Raw genomic sequence first — 15,714 nt, 5'->3', positions numbered from 1 at the left:
CGTCAATGCCATTGTGCTTGTGACTTAGCTTGTCGATCACTTACTTCTCACAGGAATAATAAAAATCCAGCAACAACCAATAATTTTGCACCAGAGTTGCTAAGCACATAACAAACATTTCAATATACACTGCAAAACCCGATAAGGTCACTGAGCTCAAAAATTTTATTGAAACCGATTACGTAAAAATTTTTGAGGTAAGTAACTTAAATTTTTTAAGGTAAGATTTCTTAAAAATTACAATTAAGTGTAACTATAGTGTAATTTTTAAGAAATCTTACCTTAAAAAATTTAAGTTACTTACCTCAAAAATTTTTACGTAATCGGTTTCAATAAAATTTTTGAGCTCAGTGACCTTATCGGGTTTTGCAGTGTAGAGATGTTTGATATGTTTCAGGGTGGAAAGTCACATGTTCAGGATTCGAACTTTATATCACTGCCTCAGTCCAAGAGAGAGTACATGACAAACTTCCTGCTCTCTTACCGAAAGTACCACCCTTAAATAATAAATTCTGACTTCACAGCATTCTGGTTCCATGAAAAGCTAAAAGGCCAGAGAACAGAGTTGGCATACACACACAGGGCTACGTTGCAGGCTGAAAGGCAGGGCACCGGATCCTTATCGACCCTTGCACAGCACGCTTAATTGTGAAGAAGAGAAGCCTCTCATTCTGCATACATGAATGAGAGGAAACTCTCTGGGCTTGTTTTCATGTTGTTGTTCTTGCTACCAGCCTGGTCTTAGCGGTAAAGATAAACCCCCACATGTTTGCCTGTGATTGTTGGTGGGGTGTCAGAAGCGGGGCGTGCAGTGGGTGCAAAGGAGATGGTGTGTGTTTGTGTTTGTGTATTTTTGGAGGAGTGTGTGTGTGAGGAGGAGGGGGACTTAACTTGTAACTCAAGTTCACAGAGGTTTCCCACGCTGTTATTTTCTGCTGCCGTTCGCCTTTGTTCTAATGTCTCATCACATGTTGTGATTAGTGCTCTCGCCGGCTCTCTTTTGAAGGTGAAGGACCAACAACACAACACTATTTCCCTCGGACAAAGCAAGCCCTGGGCCCTCTTTCAGTCTGAGCTGGAGCTTTTTGCTCCTCTCAGTGGGTTTGCCATGCTTTCCCTTTTTACCCCCAGCCTCTTTAAATCCATGCCAAGAGATGGAGTCCACTCTGAGCAAATAAGGACTGAAGGAGACCTGCTGCTTGAAGGGATCATTGTACAATACTGTGACATGCCATAACTTTTTATTGCATGTTAATTTTTCTGTACATCTATGCATTCATGGTTCAGATATTTGCATTCCCTATGTATTTGGATAAAAAAATTATAATGTCCATTTATTTATATTTGTCACATTCTGTATGTACAGTGGTGCTTGAAAGTTTGTGAACCCTTTAGAATTTTATATATTTTTGCATAAATATGACCTAAAACATCATCAGATTTTCACACAAAAAGTAGATAAAGAGTATCCTAAAAGTAGATAAAGAGAACCCAGTTAAACAAATGAGACAAAAAATATTATACTTGGTCATTTATTTATTGAGGAAAATGATCCAATATTACATATCTGTGAGTGGCAAAAGTATGTGAACCTTTGCTTTCAGTATCTGGTGTGACCCCCTTGTGCAGCAAGAACTGCAACTAAACGTTTCCGGTAACTGTTGATCAGTCCTGCACACCGGCTTGGAGGAATTTTACCCTATTCCTCCATACAGAACAGCTTCAACTCTGGGATGTTGGTGGGTTTCCTCACATGAACTGCTCGCTTCAAGTCCTTCCACAACATTTCCATTGGATTAAGGTCAGGACTTTGACGTGGCCATTCCAAAACATTAACTTTTTATTCTTCTTTAACCATTCTTTGGTAGAATGACTTGTGTGCTTAGGGTCGTTGTCTTGCTGCATGACCCACCTTCTCTTGATATTCAGTTCATGGACAGATGTCCTGACATTTGCCTTTAGAATTTGCTGGTATAATTCAGAATTCATTGTTCTATCAATGATGGCAAGCTGTCCTGGCCCAGATGCAGCAAAACAGGCCCGAACCATGACACTACCACCACCATGTTTCACAGATGGGATAAGGTTCTTATGCTGGAATGCAGTGTTTTCCTTTCTCCAAACATAACACTTCTCATTTAAACCAAAAAGTTTTTCCAGTAGCCTTCTGGCTTGTCCACGTGATCTTTAGCAAACTGCAGATGAGCAGCAATGTTCTTTTTGGAGAGCAGTGTTTTTTCGTTGCAACCCTGCCATGCACACCACTGTTGTTCAGTGTTCTCCTGATGGTGGACTTATGAACATTAACATTAGCCAATGTGAGAGAGGCCTTCAGTTGCTTAGAAGTTACCCTGGGGTCCTTTGTGACCTCACTGACTATTACACACCTTGCTCTTGGAGTGATCTTTGGTGGTCGACCACTCCTGGGGAGGGTAACAATGGTCTTGAATTTCCTCCATTTGTACACAATCTGTCTGACTGTGGATTGGTGGAGTCCAAACTCTTTAGAGATGGTTTTGTAACCTTTTCCAGTCTGATGAGCATCAACAATGCTTTTTCTGAGGTCCCCAGAAATCTCCTTTGTTTGTGCCATGATACACTTCCACAAACATGTGTTGTGAAGATCAGACTTTGATAGATCCCTGTTCTTTAAATAAAACAGGGTGCCCACTCACACCTGATTGTCATCCCATTGATTGAAAACACCTGACTCTAATTTCACCTTCAAATTAACTGCTAATCCTAGAGGTTCACATACTTTTGCCACTCACAGATATGTAATATTGGATCATTTTCCTCAATAAATAAATGACTAAGTACAATATTTTTGTCTCATTTAACTGGGTTCTCTTTATCTACTTTTATGACTTGTGTGAAAATCTGATGATGTTTTAGGTCATATTTATGCAGAAATATAGAAAATTCTAAAAGGTTCACAAACCTTTAAGCACCACTGTACCGTACATTTAGTATTGCAAATGAGGGGCTCCAAAAGAAGCTCAGAAAATGCAAAAAGTTGGAGGCAGTTAAAAAAAAAAGAAGAAGCTGGGCAGAAAGATTTATGTCACATTCAGAAGAAGAACTGACACTGTGATTCCCCTCACCCCAATCATCTTTTTTTTATACCTGCATTATTAACTATTAAATTATTTTTACTGATTGTGATAATGAAGGAACAGCTGTGAAAGCAAATGTCATCAATATCCTGATGGTGCACATAAAAATTAATTCTTCATTTTATCTCAAGCAGTGGTTCTCCAAATTTTTGGAGCCAGTGACCTATTTAACTGTAAAATAAATTCCATGGATCCCATCAGTATAGATTTAATTAATGAAAATTAATTTTTTGGGAGCTGGGCGGCACAGTGGTTAGCACTGTCGCCTCACAGCAAGAAGGTTCTGGGTTTGAGCCTGGGAGCTGACAGGGGCCTTTCTGTGTGGAGTTTGCATGTTCTCCCAGCGTCTGTGTGGGTTTCCTCCGGGTGCTCTGGTTTCCCCCCACAGTCCAAAAACATGCAGGTTAGGTTACTTGGTGGCTCTAAATTGACTGTAGGTGTGAATGTGAGTGTGAATGGTTGTTTGTCTCTATGTGTCAGCTCTGCAATGACCTGGCGACTTGTCCAGGGTGTACCCCGCCTCTTGCCCATAGTCAGCTGGGATAGGCTCCAGCTTGCTCGTGACCCTGCACAGGATAAGCGGTAATGGATGGATGGATTTTTTTGGAGCCATAGAACTTTCTATTCCAAACATTTCCACTGACAGAACATATAAGGTCTGAGTTGACTTTGGTGCTTGGACCCCAAAATATAATCCCTTTGATAACATGAAAATGAGATTTCCACCACTGTAACAATTAAAAAAAAAATCATGGACCCCCCTTTTGATCTAGAGGGGATGCAAACATGTGCAGTTAACTGGTTTTGCATCAGACAGCATAATGGTGCAGTTGGGTTTCATTACTGCCTCACACCTCCAGAGTCTCTGGTTCAATCCTGAGTTCAGATTATAGACTGCTGTGTGGAGTTTCTGGGCATGTTCTCTCCATGTTTCGCCTGGATTCTCTGGTTTTCTCCCACCTCCTAAAGCATGTCATTAGATCAATGGGAGAGTCTAAATCAGTGGTGGATTTAGGTAATTGTATATAGTTACACAGTTTTTGTCATTTTTTAATTTTTTTTGGGTTTGGCACTAAAAAGGTGTGTGTGTGTGGGGGGGGGGGGAGGCAGGGGTGCTGAAAGAGGGCTTCACCCAAGGTGCCATACAAGCTAGAACTGCCACTGGTTTAAGGGTATGAATCTGACCCCTAGTTATGAATGGGTGTGTAAGAGTGTGTGTGTGTGTGTGTGTGTGTGTGTGTGTGTGTGTGTGTGTGTGTGTGTGCATGCGCTCAGATTTGGACAATTATGCTGTCAGGATTTATGAATTCATTGAATTCTGATGCTCCAGCTGTTGTTCTGTACAGTGTATATTTACTGTCATGTCCTGCATGGGTATGTATTTATTGCATTGTCATCCTCAGCGTTTGTAGTTTACACACTGATCTATCTTGCACTCCTTATTTACATGACATGTAGTCATATACACCATTTGTATTACATTTTAGCTTACCTGAAAGACAGTTAGCGCTGTCGCCTCACAGCAAGAAGGTCCGGGTTCGAGCCCCGTGGCCGGCGAGGGCCTTTCTGTGTGGAGTTTGCATGTTCTCCCCGTGTCCGCGTGGGTTTCCTCCGGGTGCTCCGGTTTTCCCCACAGTCCAAAGACATGCAGGTTAGGTTAACTGGTGACTCTAAATTGACCGTAGGTGTGAATGTGAATGGTTGTCTGTGTCTATGTGTCAGCCCTGTGATGACCCGGCGACTCGTCCAGGGTGTACCCCGCCTTTCACCCGTAGTCAGCTGGGATAGGCTCCAGCTTGCCTGCGACCCTGTAGAACAGGATAAAGCAGCTAGAGATAATGAGATGAGATGAGATGAGATGAGATGAGATGAAAGACAGTTTAGGGCGACACGGTGGTGTAGTGGTTAGCGCTGTCGCCTCACAGCAAGAAAGTCCGGGTTCGAGCCCCGTGGCCGGCGAGGGCCTTTCTGTGTAGAGTTTGCATGTTCTCCCTGTGTCTGCGTGGGTTTCCTCCGGGTGCTCCGGTTTCCCCCACAGTCCAAAGACATGCAGGTTAGGTTAACTGGTGACTCTAAATTGACCGTAGGTGTGAATGTGAATGTGAATGGTTGTCTGTGTCTATGTGTCAGCCCTGTGATGACCTGGCGACTTGTCCAGGGTGTACCCCGCCTTTCGCCCGTAGTCAGCTGGGATAGACTCCTGCGACCCTGTAGAACAGGATAAAGCAGCTACAGATAATGAGATGAGATGACATGAGATGAAAGACAGTTTATTCCAATGTATACTTTAAAATCAATGTGATATGCCCGTGCTGAGTGTAGAAGGTGTGAAGCTGCAAATGACTGGTGGTGACATTCACATCTGGCACCCACGTTCCTGCACACTCTGAGACACCGGTGCCATGACCATGATGTCCAGCATCCAGCGTCCAGCGCAGACAGATGTTCTGCTCTCGGAAACAATGTGTAAAGCCACCATGCGCTCTTCAGCAGGACAGGCAGCGGGATATGTTATTGTTTATAAATAGCAGTGCATTGAATCCACTCACAGAGGAAGACTGGCTTTGTTTTGTATACTGGGAGAGGAAGCAGTGCCTAATTCCCTCTGAGATATGTGTGACACCTTGCATTGTGCTGCTTGTGTGAATGTGTGTGTGTGCATGAATGCATGCATGCATATGCCTGTGTGTGTGTGTACGTGTGATTGCCTGCTTTCGGAGGGTTGTCCTGTGATCCCTTACCAAGACAAGTCCAAAGATATATATTGCCTACGCATGTCACTCTTACCCCGAGTTACTTTGTGAATGTGTTTGAAGGCATGCGATATGGTTATGTGTTTGAGCAAGTGCATGTGTGTATGTAAGCACTGTAATAATGATTTGCAGGGTTTCTCCTCCCCTCTTTGTTTGCATCTCTCTTTGATGGCTTTGTGAATTATAATAAAAGTATTCTGGTTTCTTCTCTCTGGAGATGTCCAGCAGTTCCACCCAAATCCTATGACTTGCCACTTCACCCCCACACGAAGTGTTGATTCCACACAAAGCTGAGTGGTTTCACTGCTATTATCCTCTCTAAGGACAGAAACTATCTTATCATAATGTCTATTGTAAAGAGCTGATGATCAGAGATTTAAACAGGTTTTGTAGATGACCAGCCGTTGTGGATAGTTGTTAATTATTTTCCTAGCACTTATCAGCACTTTCACTAGGAAAAACATTACCATCCTAAATGTACAGTAAGTGTGTACAGGAATTTAGGGATTTTTTTGGAGGAATTTTAAGCCCTTATTCATCACATATACATAAGAGCACAGTGAAATTCTTTCTCTGCATTTAACTGGTTTGGGGATGTGAGCGAGCACACACACACACACACACACACACACACACACACACACACACACACACACACACACACACACACCCAGAGCAGTGGGCAGCTGTGCTGCAGTGCCCGAAGAGCAGATGGGGGTTAGGTGCCTTTAATCAAGGGCACTTCATCCATGGATGTAGAGGGAGGGGATAGTGCTGTTCATTCACTCCTCCCACCCACATATTTTCCTGCTGGTCCAGGGAACCTTTTGTCTCAAAGCTGCTTCTCTTTAGGCAGCTTAGATTTGTACAGTTCAAGTTATTTGATTTATTATTATTAGTGTGTTTGTACATTAATTACTCCAACCATGATATGATTTCAGAATTTAACAGATTACTCAAGTTTAATAATTTATGTTTGTCTCCATTTTTGGATTCAGATAGAAACATCTCAAAGAAGGATGGCTTTTCGATTTTATACTTTAATACACATACATTATAATCAGAATCAGGCTTCCAAGATGCATCAACCAGTTAATGAGTTAAATACAGTTAATTTAACCTCAATCTAAAATAGGGTACTTTAAAGCACCTGTCCTTTTCCTTTCTATACCATTTTCCTGTATTATGCTACAGTATAATGGTGTTGTGTGGGAACAGGAGCAAAACAGTAAAGTCGAAACATTAATCTATTCCCTGGTGACCTAGTAACATTAACAATAACTGCTGCCATGGCTCCAGTGGAAATTGGTACCGTTGGATTAACATGTTGTGACTGGTGTGACGTTACTGGTGGTGACATAAATGATGATGGAGTGATAATTCAGTGGAACTACTGACACCTACTTAATCCACCTACTTAATCCAAACACACATACTGCCTCACTGTAAAGCAACCAGCAGCAAATTCAAAACAATAAGGAATGAAAACTTCAGCAGATGTGGCTGGAAATTCGAATGAATTATATGTCATATCTGGTCTCGCATGTTTTATATGTCTCTCAGAGGTTCGCTTTCTGTAGGATCCTGTTAAATACAGTCAAGTGGGAATACACAAAACCCATTACTTTACTGTTATGGAGGACTGAGTGGGAATGAAAATTTGCTACCTATCCCGTGTTGGTTTTACCTCATACATTAATGAGTTTCATATGTGAAAGGGGCTTGTGTTGCCATAGCCACTCTCATAACTTCAACACTGTGAGAATAAATATAAAAAAAATTATAGTTGGAGTAGGGCGGCACGGTGGTGTAGTGGTTAGCGCTGTCGCCTCACAGCAAGAGGGTCCGGGTTTGAGCCCCGTGGCCGGCGAGGGCCTTTCTGTGCGGAGTTTGCATGTTCTCCCCGTGTCTGTGTAGGTTTCCTCTGGGTGCTCCGGTTTCCCCCACAGTCCAAAGACATGCAGGTTAGGTTAACTGGTGACTCTAAATTGACCGTGAGTGTGAATGGTTGTCTGTGTCTATGTGTCAGCCCTGTGATGACCTGGCGACTTGTCCAGGGTGTACCCCGCCTTTCGCCCGTAGTCAGCTGGGATAGGCTCCAGCTTGCCTGCGACCCTGTAGAACAGGATAAAGCGGCTAGAGATAATGAGATGAGATAGTTGGAGTAAAGAAAATGCACAGTTTTTACAGGCAGTATATGCGGAGGACGAATGTTCACATCTTTTTCTTATCTTCCTCTTGACAGCTATTAAGGTAATGGCTGTTTTGTTGAAAGAACATGAGAACCAACATGTTCTAAGTTCTCTTCTTCTTCACCTGTCCAGTGTGTTCTGGGTTGGGTCCCTTTCCTAGGGTTTCTTGGCGAAGTAAGCATAGCCAGCTAATTAATGGACAATTTAGAGTAGCCAATTAGTCTAAATGCATGTCATGTGCAGAGGAAACCCACACAGACAACATGCAAACTCCACACAGAAAAGCCCCTCATCAGCCATGAGGTTCAACCTCAGAACCTGCTTGTTGTGAGGTGACAGTTAGCCACCGCACCACCTTGACGCCTCATATTCTAAGTTAATACAGCTTCAAAGTCAAAGTCTCTCTCATGCCAGAATCTGGTCTTCCCAGGCAGTCTCCTGTCCCAGTACTAACCAACTCTTTAAGACATATGGGTGCGGCGCCGATCTCTGTTTCGATAGCCCTTGGCCACTCGCCTATACAGTTAGGGTTACAGTGGGGGGCTAGTCCTCTGGTAACCGCGAGAGTTTGACTTACCCACTCGCATCTGTATTACAGTGTTGCCAGATGGTAGTAGGTACCATTTTTATGATGGTCTTTGGTATGACCCGACTACAAGTAGAACTGGCGATCTCCCAGTCGAGCGGCAGACACGCTAACCACTAGGCCAACTCGTGGTCTAAGACAGCTTCCACTTCCAGTTGATAGCTAGTGTTAGCTGAACTTGTTGTACAACCAAAATGGTACTAGCCAAGAGTGGCTGGTATAAATAGACTGGTAGGGCAATTTAAAACTATGACTGCAGTTGCCTATCTGTCTTTGACTGCATGTGTAATGATTCATCCTCACACATCCTTGTTATTATGCCATCACTGTGACCTTGTGATGTAATGCATTGCTAAACCCTAATAGTTTTACTGTTGAGGTATTGATAGGTACAGTATTAGATTTTAGCCTCCAATCGAAGATCACAAGCAGTGGTCACTGGTTACCTCCTAGCCCACTACATCCAGAGTCACACACACCTCTACAACATGACTTTCTCCAGAGTAAATCTAACTTTGATTCACAGAACCAAACCTGCTAGTTGTAAGTGAACATTTGGCAGGGTAAGCATGAGCACTAAAGACAAAAGCAGGATTTTAGTGCTGACAGGCTGTCATGTGTTTTTGCACTACATGACTGTGATCAGATCCATCAGATTTTACTCTGTTTGATTCCATGGAAATGGATCCAGATATCCAGGGGTCTTTGTGGAAGTCGAGCTGACTTCAATCATGACTACATTATTTTCATTTTTGGAAGAAATGATGAAAGGAATATGATGTTTTTGCCATTTGTTGATATGAGCTTGACACTGGTCTGAGATGTAATAGTTCTCAGGGAACTCTTGTGGTCATAATGAAGTGCTTGAAGTTCTGAGGTGACTCGCAGTGGGTGGCCGTCCACATGCAAACGTCAACCAGAGCAATGTGGTCAGGGAGGAAAAGGGGGGCTCAGGTCTGTGAACTTTCATACTTTCATCTCATGTGTGTGTGTGTGTGTGTGGGGGGGGGGTGTTCATGTGCATGTGTGTCCATTAAAAATAGAAATCTGAGCTTTTCTTGACTGCAATATGCCACAGAGAATTGAACATGGATGCATTTATTTAGAACATGAGACAGATTTGGATCTGTTCTCCATTGCTTACGTACAGTATATATTTCAATGTCATTATTCTGTCAGGCTCGCTAGTTGCTCGCTAGTTGCTCTTTTGATGACAAGTCTGCCAACACATACACATATACACATACACAAAATCCCTGTCACATTCACACATTTTCTTATTTGATAACAAGCCACGATCAAACCATTCTTGTAATTGACTTTTGCCCTGACGAAATGGCAGCGATTTGGCCTTTGTATACTGCGGCCTGGGATAACATCGCCCTGTGACCTTTGTAATGGTCGGGTCAGTGTGAAGGCTGTGTGAAAGCCCGACATGTCTGCAGTGCCTCTGGGAACCCCTGCTAATCTTTTGAGCCCGTGAAATCGAGCACTTGAGCCTTGAAATCAGCCTAGAAACAGGGCAGCAGACACTTCCGGAAACTGGCCCACGCAAACGGACAGCACTTCACTTAAACTTGCATTGTCAAACCTGACCGAAACTGGAAGATAATGGTGTAAAAATGAGAGATGAGATACTGAGTAGGATGAATGATAAAGCGATACATTTTACAGTAATACATTTGACAGATTCTTTATCTAAGATTCATTAAAAGGGCGTAAATTACAACTGAAGCTTAAGGGCTTTGCTCAAGGGTGTGTTCATGCTTGGTTTAGATTTTACCAGTGTGTTATTGGAGATTCTTCAAAGACCAAAAGGTTCTCTTCTCAGCCATAGTTTTCTGGCAGTCATGGGATTTAAACACACAACCTTCTGCTCTCTTTAGAAAAGCCTTAACCATGGTGTTGCTGCTGCTCTCAGGTTAATGAGTACTCAATTCACGTGACGCTTTCTAGATGAAGTAGTAGATTCAGATTTTTAAAATGGTAAGCCTTCTCTGCTCTGTAGCTGTTATCATTTTATTTAAAAAATGGAGAAACTTTTAATTGTTAGCAGGCAGCAGATCACATGTTCTGTGTCACTATTGTGCCACCTGGTGTAACTGCTGTTATACAGTAGCTGTCTCTTACTACCTGTCTTTGCCTGCTCTAGATTTCTTTCCCAAGCATATCAAACACCACACACACACACACACACACACTTAATGACATAAGTGTTTGACCTGTTGCACCATGGCTTGGCCATGTGGCTCTGTGTACTTGATCACTGCAGACAACTGCACAGTCACACTTGGCTTGTAAATGTCACTGAGCTGTCAGTGTGTCACAGATCTCAGTTTCCACACAGATTGTAAGCAGCATATATAAACAGAGCACATCTTGAGTGTGTTCTCTGTTCTTGATGCGCTAGAAATGGAAACAATACCTATAGTACGAACAACTGTGCTATAAAATACTACACAATCTTTTCTATAACCAACTAATATGTGATGATTCAGTATGAGACAGAGTCGCTTGGTCATAAGTTAATTAACATTTTAATATTTTAGGTCAACAACAACCACTCCCTTTCATATTTTTAATACACAGACATCTTAAAGGAACAGTCTACCGTACTTCCATAATGAAATATGCTCTTATCTGAATTGAGACGAGCTGCTCCGTACCTCTCCGAGCTTTGCGCAACCTCCCAGTCAGTCAGACGCGCTGTCACTCCTATTAGCAATGTAGCTAGGCTCAGCATGGCCAATGGTATTTTTTGGGGCTGTAGTTAGATGCGACCAAACTCTTCCACGTTTTTCCTGTTTACATAGGTTTATATGACCAGTGATATGAAACAAGTTCAGTTACACAAATTGAAACGTGGCAATTTTCTATGCTATGGAAAGTCCGCACTATAATGACAGGCATACTAACACCTTCTGCGCGCTTCGGCAGCGCATTGATATCTGAGCTCCGTATCAATGCGCTGCCGAAGCGTGCAGAAGGTATTAGTACGCCTGTCATTATAGTGCGGACTTTCCATAGCATAGAAAATCGCTACGTTTCAATTTGTGTAACTGAATTTCCTTCAATTTCCTTTCAGCTGAGGGTGACAGTTTGGGTTTTCTTGAAGCAAAGTGGCTTGGCAAAGTGATTACACCTCAGAATAACTTGGATACAATTGTTTGAACTGATCTTGGAATTTGCAGTTGTTGAGAAATGGCTCCAAGAGACATTCCAGAGTTGTGTATATCTGCGATCCTCTTTCTCAGATCTGCACTTAGCTCCTTGGATTTTCCCATTTTACTGCGTGTTGGTCAATCCAATGAGTGCTGTAAACAAACCTTTTTTATGAAGGTACAGAAAAGCTACCAACTGTAGTCAATCATGATCACTAACAGGAAGTTAAGAGACCTTGGCCTTGACAAAATAAGAGACATTTTGGAAGTTTCAGAACCTCTGTATTAATAATCTAAGTGAGCGCATGTAAATTTTTGATCTTGTGTTGATTTCAAAAAGCCCAAAGAAAATTAAAACTTGTGTACCAAATTCTAGTGTTTTTTTTTTATTAAAGATGTATGTTGTACATTCTGCCACAGAAAAAGAACAGTTCAAAGAAATTACTGAAAGCCCAAATATTGCCATGACATTCATGTCCAAGATGACATTCATGTCACTGTATGTAAACCTCTGACCACAACTCTGTGTGTGTATATATATATATATATATATATATATATATATATATATATATATATATATATATATATATATATATATATATATATGTGTGTGTGTGTGTGTGTGTGTGTGTGTGTGTGTGTGTATTTTGACTATTTCAGACATGTTTTTGATTATTAGAACAATACTGAAGACATTAAAACTATGAAATAACATCTGGAACATATATGAAATTATGCTATAAACAAAAAAACATTAAAAACAAAATATGTTTCATATTTCAGATTCTTCAAAGTAGCCACCGTTTACCTTGATGACACTTTGTACACTATTGGCATTATCTTAACCAGTTTCATGAGGTAGTCACCTAGAATGCTTTTCAATTAACAGCTGTGCCTTGTCAAAAGTTAATTAGTGCAATTTCTTGCCTTCTTAATGTGTTTGAGATCAAACAGTAAATAGTAAAAATACAGTAAATAGCCCTATTCTACAACTGTCTTCTTCTTTTGGCTGCTCCCCTTTGAGGTCACCACAACAGATCTGTTCTGCATATTTGATTTGTCATAGGTTTTTTACACCTGATGCCCTTCCTGATGCAACCCTCCCCGATCTATCTGGACTTGGGACTGGCACTAAGTATGCACTGACTTGTAAAGTCTCAGTGGCTGGGTAGTTTACTCAATCTGCATTACTGTTTTTGGACAGTGGGTGAAAACAGAGCACCCAGAGGAAACCCACACAGACACAGGGAGAACATGCAAACTCCTCACAGAAAGCCATACTGGGTGCCCGTGATCTTCAGACCCTTAGACGGCACTGCATCGCATACAGGCATGCTTCTGTATTGGAAATCACAAAATGGGCTCAGGAATATTTCCAGAGAACATTATCTGTGAACACAATTCACCATGCCATCCGCCGTTGCCAGCTAAAACTCTATAGTTCAAAGAAGAAGCCGCATCTAAACATGATCCAGAAGCGCAGACGTCTTCTCTGGGCCAAGGCTCATTTAAAATGGATTGTGGCAAAGTGGAAAACTGTTCTGTGGTCAGATGAATCAAAATTTGAAGTTCTTTATGGAAATCAGGGACGCCGTGTCATTCGGACTAAAGAGGAGAAGGACGACCCAAGTTGTTATCAGCGCTCAGTTCAGAAGTCTGCATCTCTGATGGTATGGGGTTGCATTAGTGCATGTGGCATGGGCAGCTTACACATCTGAAAAGACACCATCAATGCTGAAAGGTATATCTAGGTTCTAGAGCAACATATGCTCCCATCCAGACGACGTCTCTTTCAGGGAAGACCTTGCATTTTCCAACATGACAATGCCAAACCACATACTGCATCAATTACAGCATCATGACTGCGTAGAAGAAGGGTCCGGGTACTGAACTGGCCAGCCTGCAGTCCAGATCTCTCACCCATAGAAAACATTTGGCACATCATAAAACGGAAGATACGACAAAAAAGACCTAAGACAGTTGAGCAACTAGAATCCTACATTAGACAAGAATGGGTTAACATTCCTATCCCTAAACTTGAGCAACTTGTCTCCTCAGTCCCCAGACGTTTACAGACTGTTGTAAAGAGAAAAGGGGATGTCTCACAGTGGTAAACATGGCCTTGTCCCAACTTTTTTGAGATGTGTTGTTGTCATGAAATTTAAAATCACCTAATTTTTCTCTTTAAATGATACATTTTCTCAGTTTAAACATTTGATATGTCATCTATGTTCTATTCTGAATAAAATATGGAATTTTGAAATTTCCACATCATTGCATTCCGTTTTTATTTAAAATTTGTACTTTGTCCCAACTTTTTTGGAATCGGGGTTGTATATATAGGGTAGCGATAGGGGGATGGACGTTGAAGGAGGGGCTTCATCCAGGTTGCCATACAAGCTAGAACTCACTGTGCAGGTAGGTATGTAGACAGGCAGGTAGGCCATCCAGTCCTTTCATTCAGACTGAATGAAATGATTGGATGGGCATTTTAAAGCTCTGTGACTGGCTGTCGGGATGTAAAGAGAATTTCAAGAAATATAACAAAAAACGCTTCTTAAAATAAATTACCTATCGTGCCTTAGAGTTCTGGGTAACCTATCAGAGCCAGGTTTTGCCCTTTTGAGTGTCACATGAAAAATGTGTATCATGGTGCAGCAGTAGCAAATATCAGAAGAGTAAGGAACTTTTTAAAAAATGACATTTATTTTTTGATGTTGCTGCTCAATTTTGATGTAATAAAATGTTGTTTAATTTCTTAGCCAAATGTTTTCTTGAGGCTGAGTGTATGATTATTTACACATGCATGAAAGCCTTGTGGCTTCAAAACTAAAAAAGAAAACTGTGGATGCCAAGCTTGTCAGGAACTCTGACCTTGGATGCTGTCTGTGAGAAATGCTGGTTTATCTTAGATTCATTTCTAAAAACACCCTCCCATCTCTCCAGCTGATATTCTGCTCGTTATACGGTGGCTTTCTGGTGTTATTTCAGCTTTTAAGAAAATGAGCAGGCACTGCAGTTTACACCCATAATGACCTGATTCCACGTTTCTATAACACCTCAAGCCTGCATTTTAAATCCTACTGTGTTAGTATTGATGGTGTGGAAGGCTGTGAATGATGTGTGAACACATAGAGAGCGTCAGAGAGCCTGGTTAGTGTTTATTCAGTCATTACATTGACAGGCTGCACCATGGCTGATGCCTGGCTCCCGCAGTCTGTTTTTACAAGGTCCCAGCGCTTCCCTTACACAAACACTGCAATCTCGCTCGCACTGTTCCTGCTGCGAGCAGAGAGCTCACCTCGAAGGTTTCCACACATATGGTAAATGAAAAACCACTCATCCTGTTATGGGTGAAACCTAAGATATGTGGAAACATGCTATTTTTGTACCATATGTAGAGTTTTGAGGGTTTGACCTGAAGTGAAATGTTTGCAGATCAGAATATCTGGTCGAAACCAGAGTTCAGATAGATTCTAGGGAAAAAAATGCTACGTTTATTTGAACTGTTGCCCATTGCTATGAGAAGATAATGTATGTGCATCCTGGAGAAATGGCTTGGCCGAAGTATAGAAACTTTGGGGTCTAAAAGAAATGGCACCATCATCCACACACATACAGCTGCAACTTCTTAACACTGACCAGACTAAAGTGGTTGGCACCATCTCAACTTATTAAAGCCTCAATACGTGTATATAACAAGATAATTAATTTTGCCAAATGCATCTATAGTTGCATTACTACTTATAGTATTGTAGCAGTTCGTATGGGTGGAGCACAGAAAGACGGCAGGCCAGGGTTAAGTTCCACAAAGAAACTCTTAGGCCAAGTTTACATTAGACCGTATCTGTCTCGTTTTCTTCGCGGATGCACTGTCTGTTTACATTAAACCGCCTGGAAATG

This window comes from Neoarius graeffei, chromosome 16, assembly GCF_027579695.1.
Source record: "Neoarius graeffei isolate fNeoGra1 chromosome 16, fNeoGra1.pri, whole genome shotgun sequence".
NCBI lineage: Eukaryota > Metazoa > Chordata > Actinopteri > Siluriformes > Ariidae > Neoarius > Neoarius graeffei.
The sequence above is the reverse complement of the archived record's forward strand: the minus strand, read 5'-3'. Positions refer to the sequence as shown.